Genomic DNA, 10614 nt, shown 5'->3' with positions numbered 1-10614 from the left:
CTGTGCTGCAAATGAGACACATTTCTTTATCATTACTTGAAAATAAGATCTTTTTCTTACAAAGGGGCATTTGTATTTCTCTTTTAGTAACTCTTCAAGGTAAGACTTTAGAATATTTTCATTTTCTTTATTCTTTTCTTCTCTTCCTCATAGCCATGACCTTTGGAACACTGTGTCACCTCTTCCTCCAGCTTCCCCAATTCCTAGTTTTTTTCTATATAATTTGTCAGACTATTATTAGTTTTTTATTTACTACATCTTCTTAGTTTCTAGGGTCCTTACTTAGAACATATTTTATATATATTTGGCCATTTTTTGCATATTAATATATTTAAATATAAACAACGGTACATTGGTTAGAAAACTTTCATTGATCAACACAATTTCTTCTCTTCTTTATTGTGTCTTACCTTGAGGCTTTTCGTGTAGATCATTTTTTGGTCCATTTTTAGAGCAATTTCATGAATCTTTTAATTTGGTATATATGTGAACAATAAGTAGTTGTCGTGCAGGGCGGCCTGCAGGTCTCTTGTCCCGCTCCCCACAAAAGAACGCAGGACATGGTGAGGCCAAACAGGAACACCCACGGAGCCATGAGCAGGGGAGTCATATCACTATATTCTTGCTGGCGGCATCCGCCTCTCTGCAATCCCCTCTTGCTAGCCCCCATTTCTTCTGCTAGCATAGCTACAGCAGTTATATTAGCGGCCAATGGCTCACTGGTTATAGCTGACGGTCAACTAGCCACAGCTGATGGCCATCTGATCACAGTTGATGGCCATTTACTACCCGAGCCAGCACCTTTCTATGTGAGGCCGAGAGCCTGGAAACTGCTTTTTGGGGCTTTGTCCCCACAGTAGTACTTTCTAAATCTCACATATCCACACATATCTTACTTATGCCTTGACAGATGAACAAAATTATTACTGGGTATAGGCTCCTTTGGTTTCCATCCACTATTTATTTTTAGTAGTGTGCATATGTTTTTGCTTTTTATACTAACTTAGTGTTGAAGATGAGAACGCTGACTTCATTCTAATCCTTTCCCTTTATAGATAACTTATTCTGTCTCTTCCACAAGAATTTTTTGGATCAGATATATCTAGACGAATGTTATTTCTCATTAATCTCAACTCAGTCTTAGTTCTTTTAATCTGAAGATTCAGGTCTTGTTCTCAGGATTTTTCTGCTTTCTTCCCTTCCCTTCCCTTCCCTTCCCTTCCCTTCCCTTCCCTTCCCTTCCCTTCCCTTCCCTTCCCTTCCCTTCCCTTCCCTCCCCCCGCTCTCTTTTTACTTTTTCTGCTTTTAGAATTATTTTCACATTAGTTCTTGTGGATCTATCTTCCAGATCTCTGATCTCTTCCTCTTGATTTCTGTGTTTTCACATTTTTTGTTCTCTGTTTTGATGTATTTCTTCCATTTGGTCTTCAAGGTAATTTGGGTCTCAACAATGACTAACCTCTCCTTCAGTGATGCATGAAGGAACATAAAAACTGAAAAATGGCATATGCCAGGGAGCCTGGAAGAACCAAGCAGCTGTCTTGAGTTTCTCATAGTCCCACTATTTGTTTAATTTACAATCACTGTTTACCCATACAGTATACCCTGAAGTCTTTCATCACTTATTTTATAGTATTTCCCATGCAATTTAACATAAAAGACAAATTGTTTTTTGTGTTTTTTTTTTTTTAAAGATTTTATTGGGGAAGGGGAATAGGACTTTATTGGGGAAACAGTGTGTAGTTCCAGGGCTTTTCCAAGTCAAGTTGTTGTCCTTTCAGTCTTAGTTGTGGAGGGCGCAGCTCAGCTCCAAGTCCAGTTGTCATTGTTAGTTGCAAGGGGTGCAGCCCACCTTACTTTGAGGGAGTCGAACCGGCAACCTTGTAATTGAGAGCCCACACTCCAACTGAGCCATCTGGCCATCTGTGAGCTGAGCGGCAGCTCACTGACTTCATTCTAGTTGTGGAGGGCGCAACTCGCTGGCCCACGTGGGAATCAAATTGGCAGCCCTGTTGCCCAGGGCTTGCGCTCTAACCAACTGAGCCACCCGTCCCAAAGACAAATCTTTTGGGGTATTACAGGGACCCTTCTGAAACACTGTAAAGTTATTCTTACATATATTGAGATTTTAACACTTAAAACCTCAATTTCTAATGAAAACTAAGAAGTAACCAATCAGCATTCTTTAGCTTGGACATTTTATAACACCTAGAAACATTTTTTCCTAGACATCAAAGTTAATTATAAACATGGACATATTTTTGTAAAACCTGGGTAAAATATAATACCAATAACTGAAAAAATATGTCTATTCTACTTAAACCAACAAACTTGAACTAGCTTTTATTTACTAAGGATTAATCTTAGATCACGTGAATTTAAAAAGAATTTGACTTAGTTTCTATTTTTATGAGAATTTTAGAATAGTCAATCCTCACAAGTACTTACCTTTATATTAATTTTAATAATACCATCTGGAGGTAGAAAATTACCTCACATTTACAACATATGTATACAGACATGCACAGACAGACACAGAGACCTTTTAGCCACGAAAAAAATGCATTGGTTTATAAGAAAATATTTGGATCCAAATTTTGTTTTAGAGGCATTTGTAATTTATATCTGTCATTGACAAGTCAAGTTCCAAATTATCTTTTCCCTTTTAAAATAAGGACAGCTATTTTAAAAAAAATTCAGGATGCCTTTTTTATATAGTTTTATAGAAAGTTACAAAGATGCATTTAGAACAAGTAAACTATAGCTGCCTGAGAGACAGAGTCTCCTTCACAGATGTTTCATCAACACTCCAGAGCCAAAGACGGGGTCTGCAAAGTCTGAAAAAGGAATTTTGGGTCTCTGTGAGGTCGACATTTAATTATGAGAAATGACGGAGATTTCGAGGTGTCCATGTGTGCCTCCCTGGGAAAAGAGCCCTAAAGAGATTCTGGCAGAGAATAAAATCACGGCACAGGACTGACTTCATCAGCACAATGCAAAACTAGAGGAACACACTTCTCAGGACTGTTTATATGTTCAACACACTGTAGACAGCGGAGGGAATGGGTTTTGCTTGCTGACGACTCGCTTCTGATGTTGATATGATATACAGCCTCTAATGCAACTCACGTATATCAGGTTGGCCAGAAAACACCAGACGTCATCAATGTCCATGTCTTCCACTTGAATGAATTTCAAGATAACTAGAAAAGCATCCAGAGATAGCTGGTGTGTTTTGAGTAACACGTATACTTTCTTAAAAGATTCCTGTAGGTGATGATCTTCAGTTTTTCAAGGATAAGGAAGATACCACAGTGAATAACAAAGGTCTTGGGCTTCGTCAGAGCTTTGTTTAATAGAAGGAGATTGTCTTACAGCTTTGGTTACTTCAGCAAACTGCATGAGATGATACTTTTTCAAAAATTCAATGGTTGGCATATGATCCAATATCATTTTTACTGGAAGTAAAATATATCAGAATCTTTCTTTTGTTCTTCTGACTTAAATGATGACAGTGCTCAAAGGCAAAGGACAAGTACTCCTTGGCTTGCTTAGTCATTATTGAACGTGGCCTTTCATCCAACATAGTACTTGAGTGTCACCCTCTGTACAGTGCTGTAATCATCTTTCAGGTTTGAGCTGTCAATGGCTGATTAGGGGTTTAGACAAATGGAGTCTGTTGATCTTAAAGTAAATGTTGAATAACTGATTCACCAGAAAAAGCATCCCCCACTTCTCAGAATCCTCTATACCAGTGCAAATGTCACTGGCAGAGACATGGAAACAGCTCATCAACAATTCAGCTGCTTTTTCCAACATGTCCCTGACTTTGCTTTTTCCTTTCTTTATTAACTGCAGACCTGCATTATTGGCAAATACTCAAAGGTCAAGTGCTACTGCATACATGACAGGCAGAGCCCAGTTTTCTTCTCTGTGGACCTGAAATGCCCACAGGAATGATTGCATGATGCCAGTCTGGGATTTGTATGCCTCTATGAAGTTGTGGATCTTCACCATGTAAGTGCACCATAAATGAGCTGCAACATTTCATCGTAAGTGGGTTCCAAAACCCGTTGACATTTCTCTTCTGGAGAGGCCAACTGAAGCCGTGGGTTAGCAACATGGGCATGCTGGAAAGACACCAGCTCTGCCCAGAATGCGCCATCTCTGGTGTCTATTGTTTCATAGACCGGCTGCAGGAACTGGTTTATAGTGATGTGAGCCACCGTGGCACCCACTGCTGGCAGGAAAGCCATTTTTTAAAAAAAATTTATTGGAGTGACAATTGTTAGTAAAATTATATAGATTTCAGATGTACAATTCTGTATTACATCATCTATAAATCCCATTGTGTGTTCACCACCCAGAGTCAGTTTTCCTTCCATCACCATATATTTAATCCCCCTTACCCTCATCTCCCTCCCCCCACCCCCCTTACCCTCTGGTAACCACTAAACTATTGTCTGTGTCTATGAGTTTTTGTTTCTCATTTGTTTGTCTTGTTCTTTTGTTGTTTTTGGTTTATATATCACATATCAGTGAAATCGTAGGGTCCTCTGCTTTTTCTGTCTGACTTATTTCGCTTAGCATCATACTCTCAAGATCCATCCATGTTGTCACAAATGTTCCTATGTCATCTTTTCTTACTGCTGAATAGTATTCCATTGTGTATATATACCACAACTTCTTTATCCATTCATCTATCGAAGGACATTTTGGTTGTTTCCATGTCTTGGCCACCGTAAACAAAGCTGCAATGAACATAGGAACACACAAGGACAGCCATTTTTAACACTTCAAAGAATTGGGTAAACACCTAAATGACATTAGAGGTTGATCCATTTACTGCAATCCTATTTTTGAAGCTTTGAGAGACCAATTATATATGTTTTCCATTTATTCTGTCTAATATTATAGCTAGCTTTTTCTAATTATGCATGCCAAAGATTAATTTAGAAATATCAAAGGATCCTCATCTTGGTCATCTTAGTACTAATGGAAGTCTGACTGCTGTGGGTATTGTTGGCCTCAGAGGCACAATTTCCCATGTTAATTTTGCGATCTGTAGAGTCTGAACAGACTTCTAGGGAGAACCATCCTTTACATACATGTCTTTAGACGAGCCAAATGCGGTGGATACCCCTATAGGACTGCTTCATGCCCTTGAGGAAATTGTTCCTCAAGAAACCCCACAAAGATTCTTAGTTACTGTGGGGACAGAGCCCAGAAAGCAGTTTCCAGGCTCTCGGCCTCATGTGGAGAGGTGCTGGCTCAGATAGTGGATGGCTGTCAGCTGTGGCTGGTTGGCCATCAGCTGTAGCCATTAAGCCATTGGTCACTGATATAACTGCCGCGGAGGGGAACCAAGGAGAGTGAAGGAGGAGACTGAAGGAGGGTAAGGAGAGTGGAGGAGAGTTGGTCGGTTGGCAGCAAAGCGGACAGCAGGTCGCATGTTGTGTAAACCCAGCCTCCAGTGAGACCATAGTGGTATGACTTCCCTACCTATGGCTCCGTGGGTGTTCCTTTTTGACCTCACCATGTCCTGCGTTCTTATGTGGGGAGCGGGAGCAGAGACCCTGCAGGCCGCCCCGCCGGACACCCCGCACGACACATGGCGTAGTCGGCAGGATATGGTGTCGGCTGAAACTCTAAGGAATGTACTGGAGCAGTTTACACGTATAAAAGCTCAGTTTCATAAGCAGCGTACGGTGCTGGCCAAAACCTACCAAAGCATGGTGGAGCGGTTTGTGCGTGTGAGAGCCCAGCTTCGGGAGGCCCATGAGGAGTGACACCGGGAACGGGAGGCGTGGTCTCCCTGGGAGACTCAAGCCTCCAGCTGGCACACCACCTTCTTGGCCTTGGATGGCGTTGCCTTCATTTTGGTGATCTGCTGTGGCCTTAAGCTCCGAGGCTGGTGGACATCTTCCACGGAGGCCTCCACCCACTCAGACACCTGGCACGATGAGCAAGACTCCGACCAGGTAGGAATGGAGTCTGACTCTGGGCAGGAGGACATGTGGCCCCCGCACAGTGTGTGGTGCTCGGTGGCCACTGTTCTCAGGAGTTGGACCCCCAAGGAGGGGTGGGAGGACATGGACGGCTCTCCGGCCAGCATGGAGAGGGCCCTGCAAGCTCTGACTGAGCGGTTGCCGGAGGAGGAGAAGGCTACAGCCGGCCGAGTGGGCTGGATGTTCCTCAGGGCCTTGAGTCTTAACACGGAAAATGCGCTTAATGAAATGGCCCAGGTGCCGGACCAGGTGTCCCGGTTGGAGGCGCTGGAAACCCGGGTCCGCCTGTTAGAAGAGGGGCCCCACAGTGGAGACAATGTAGCTCCCAACCCCCAAGCCCGGCCAATCTTGAAGCAAAGGGTAAAACGTGAGCAACCTTTGGGCCCCGGGGGTGTTGCTGCCGGCAACCCAGCTGTGACTGAGTTCACAACCTACACCCCTTACACTCCCACTGAGTTGCAGGAGCTGGGTGGGCGGTGCCGACAGCGCCCTGGAAAGCCAGTCTTGGCTTGACTACTACGTTTATGGGATGAGGGAGCAGACAAAATTCTCTGCTCCCCAGGCGAGATGGAAAATCTAGCCTTTGTGACAGTGCATCCATCCCTGCCACAGAGGTTACAGAACTGCCATAGGTTGACCCACGACAAGGGCAACCACTTTCTAATGGAGTGGCTCACTGCTGCGGTATGCACAGTATGGGGACAGGCTAGTGAACTGCCAGGCGCTGTGAGTCAATGGCATTCATATACAGAACTCATGCAAATTATCCATGAAATGGGTATGAGAAATGCAATTTTTAACCTTAACATGCAGGGGCCGGATGACGAGCTTTTTACAGCCAGCATGAGAGATCTGGTTTTGGATACTGCACCTGAGAGTGCTTTTGGATCCTTGGTTGCTATTCTAACACCTTATGTAGGGCGACGGATCCATGAAGTTACAACTGCCATGGCCAGACACCCCGCACGACAGTCACCTAAGAATACCTGAGCAAGGGCCAGTGAGAGCTTACCAGACTTCACCAGAACTGTGATGCTTTTCAAGGTATAGGCCACTCTCTCGGGATAAACCTATTCTGGGGCATCCTGCCCTTTTCCCTGGAGTTCTCACCAGCTTCTCTGGAGTTAGCTGCATTACCACACTGGACACTTCGTGGTACCTATCTCTGCCACTCCAGATTCAGGGATCTGCAACAACTACTGTCGCCCCATTGGCTGTTTGGCTTGGGGAAATTATCTCTTTCAAAGCTAAAGAGAGTTCAGTCTCTCATTTAACCAGCAAAAATTTTATTCAGACTCAGTAAGTAATCCAATTAAAAAGCTGAAATTAATAGTAGCCACCCATTTTCCCCCTCCCCTTTTCCTAGGTCATCTCAACCCTTATACCTCAAGGATTTTCTAAGAACAGCTCAAATAAAGTCATGGCCTGCTAGTTAAAGCAAGGAGGACTGGAATTCCAAGAGAAAGCTCACTCAAAATCACCCAATGTGAAGTGGGGAGCCAGCCAGTGATGTACAGTGGGCCCTTGCTTGTATGTAGCACCAGGTCTGCAGGGTAGTCCTGGATGGGCGTCTTTGGAATTTTGCCATACGATGCTAAGTAAATGACAATATAAGAAACATCCAAACATGCAGAAAATATTTATGAGTTTATTTTAGCCAAAATTGACAACAATTGTCAGGAATCAAGATCTCAAATGCTTCCCAGAGTGACAGTTGGCAGCTTCTTTTATGCATTTGAAATTGAGGAAGGAATTTAAAGAAGATTACATGAAGGTGGGAGAAAGGAAGGCAGCAACTCATTACAGGATAGTTAAGATTATGTGCTCTCTTGAGGGTGGTTATACCTTTGAAGGTACTACTTCTGGTACTTCAAAGGTGTGTTAACCTAAATGCACAAGAATAATGGACAGGGCTTGCATAAAAACCTTTCCCTAAAGAAGTAATAGGCTTAGGGTGTGACTACCCACCATGACCTGCCCAAATTAGCAGGTGTCAGAAAGTATAATGAGACCCTGGAGAGTAGGGTATAGTTTTGGAAACCAGAGAGGGGAAGGTTTCCCAAAGGGGTGACTGTAGCAGAAACCAAGAGGTGCTTTTCTTTAAATGGACTCCCTTCTCTTTACTAATAGAATCTGGTACCACAAAATGGGTGATGTTTCCCTGCCTCCTTTAAAGCTAGATGTGCTTATTGACATAGTTTGGGTCAATGAAATGTAAACATATTTTTGTGCATTACTTCCAGGAAGTCTCCTTGAAAGGGAGGGGGGCATACTTTTATTTTTCCTTCCTGCTGCCTATAATGGCTGGAACTCCAGCAGAAACTTTTTGGACCATGGGGTGATCTAAGGAATAGAAGCCAAAGATAAAGATGTGGAGCAGAATGATAGAGCATTCTTGTTTCCTGTCATCAAGGGGCCACCACATCTGAAGGACTACCTCTAGAAGTTAATTTTTAGATGCATAAAAAAATGCAGGCAAGCTGCATTTTTAAGAACTGAGAAAATAAGAACTGAGAAAAAAAAATCATTGAACTTGGGAGTAGAACATAGTTGAGGGCATTTCCCTCATAATGGACATGAAGGCAGGTTCTAGAGTTAAACTGATTAGCTTTAAATAAGCTCCATCATTCATTAGTTATGTGACACTGGACAGAAATTTAATAGCTCTAAGCCTCATCGTGTTAATAGATAGATATTAATATAATATAATTTTACCTTATGGGTTATGTGAGAAGTGATTTAGATTATTCATATAGAGTACTTCACACAGAGCTAGTACATAATAGGTGTTCAATAAATGTAAAGAAAAAATTAGATGGTTACTGATAACATGGTATTAGTTTTTGAACACATTTCATGAAATTTGGTGATTTTACAGTCATATTAATCCTACAGTTTATAGAAACACAAATTTATATTAAACAAAATACTGAATGTAAAATATACTTTAAGCTTCAAATTACCATGTAAAAATAATTTTTTTACCATTTTAGCTTGAATGCCTATCATTTTATCTGACAGCTAATAACACTGAAAAGGTATATTTAGTTGATTTTGATACATGCCAAATGATTTATTACCATTAATTTTTATTTCTACAAAAAATGTACACACATTTTAAGAGATGTTAACACTTTGGTCAGCGTTGCTCAAGCAGCGTTGCTCAAGCAGTAGTTCGCCGTAATCACGAGTGTCTGGACGCTGATGGTAACCACTTCGAGCACCTCTTGTAATTGCGGAAGTCAAACAATGACTTGTATTCATTTTTTGTTATCAGTATATATTAATACAGATTTTTTCTTTCTTAAAAATGTATATACATTTTTTGGACCCCCTCTGTATATATAGCTTTTGTATGGAGAGCATTCTAACATATAAGGAACAATTAAACCACAATTAGTGACTCACTGAGTAATGAGAACTGAGTAGCAAATCGTGTTCTAGAGTTCTACAAATACTATAAAAATTCGTAGTAGGGACAAATTCAAGTACTGTTGTTCATTTGGGGCAAGGTATGGTCAAGACAGGATGTGTTTAAATCCTTCAAAGGATAATTAGAATCTGGGTAGGATTCTTGCTGAAAAAACAGCCTGAGACAATTTTGACAGGGATTCTGACAGACTCCTTAAGACCTATGGGGAAGCCAGGTTCCTTCTGCCTAAGGTTAGGAGACTCATTGGTTTAGTGGGGGTGGTCTACGCTTTCACAGGACACTCACTGGGCTTTATAAACAGAGATGAATCAATGTTGCTGTAGCCTGGCATCTAACAACAGAAGCAGCTTTCAGTTACCTGCACTTGCATCCCTTCTTTGGGGAACTTCTCCTCTCCTTTCTTCGTTCCCAGATGCTTGTCACTAGCACATTCTGAGTTCCTCTTACACCGTTTGGACTATCTGTGGGATACACTGTACGAGTGTAGCTGTAGTAGGAGTAGGGGGTGAGCTGGCACAACCCAGGCTCTGCTTCGCGCGAAGGCATTTCTTTTCTTTCAAGTTTTGCTAGTCTCTTCCCAGTCGCTCTAATTCATTTTTTGGAGTCAAGTTAGCCCTAACCCTTTTAACTCGTGTAATTGAGCTTTTCTGACGAGTCCAGGACCTGCTGTTTAGAGAGTGCAAGGCGCAGCAAGCAGGAGCGCTCATGTCTTGGAGCACACGCTCCCAGGGCTCCACGCGCATGCTCCAAGGGCTTGGCGGGGGTGGCGGGGGGTGGGGAGGGGGTGGGGGGGTGGGGGTGGGGGGAGCCCGTCTGGTTCTCTCCCGGAAACTTCCGTGGCGTAGAGAAGTGGGCGGAGTCAGGGCCGGAAGCAGAGTGATGGCGCCTATTCTTTAATCTCCTGTCTGGGAGGAGCGCCATGGGTCTCCGCCGGTGACCAGATGTTGGGGGTGTCTTATTTCTGGTTGCGCTTTCTTCCCCTTTACCACAGGGCTATAAATCGACCTGGGGGAAACTGACACCCATGAGTAGGTGGGGAGACAGCCCCTAAGTTCTGCCCGCGCCTCCACAGAGTGTTGCCGGCTTCCTTTCGCTGCACACCTCCTCTAGCCGCAGTGTTTTTATTCCTTTCCAGTCGCTCCGCCCCACCCCGCCCCAGCCCCTCCGGCCGTT

General features: G+C 43.0%; 1 pseudogene across 1 annotated transcript; it reads right to left on the bottom strand.

Moving 5' to 3' along the window:
- Positions 1 to 3036: 3036 nt before the first annotated feature.
- Positions 3037 to 3726, bottom strand: LOC308499556 (PCI domain-containing protein 2-like; annotated as a pseudogene). Its single transcript has one exon. The product of its transcript is annotated as a PCI domain-containing protein 2-like (transcript).
- Positions 3727 to 10614: the final 6888 nt, after the last annotated feature.

This window comes from Rhinolophus hipposideros (assembly GCF_964194185.1).
Source record: "Rhinolophus hipposideros genome assembly, chromosome: 1".
Taxonomy (NCBI): domain Eukaryota; kingdom Metazoa; phylum Chordata; class Mammalia; order Chiroptera; family Rhinolophidae; genus Rhinolophus; species Rhinolophus hipposideros.
Note: the sequence above shows the minus strand (reverse complement) of the source record. Positions and strands in the feature narration are given on the sequence as shown.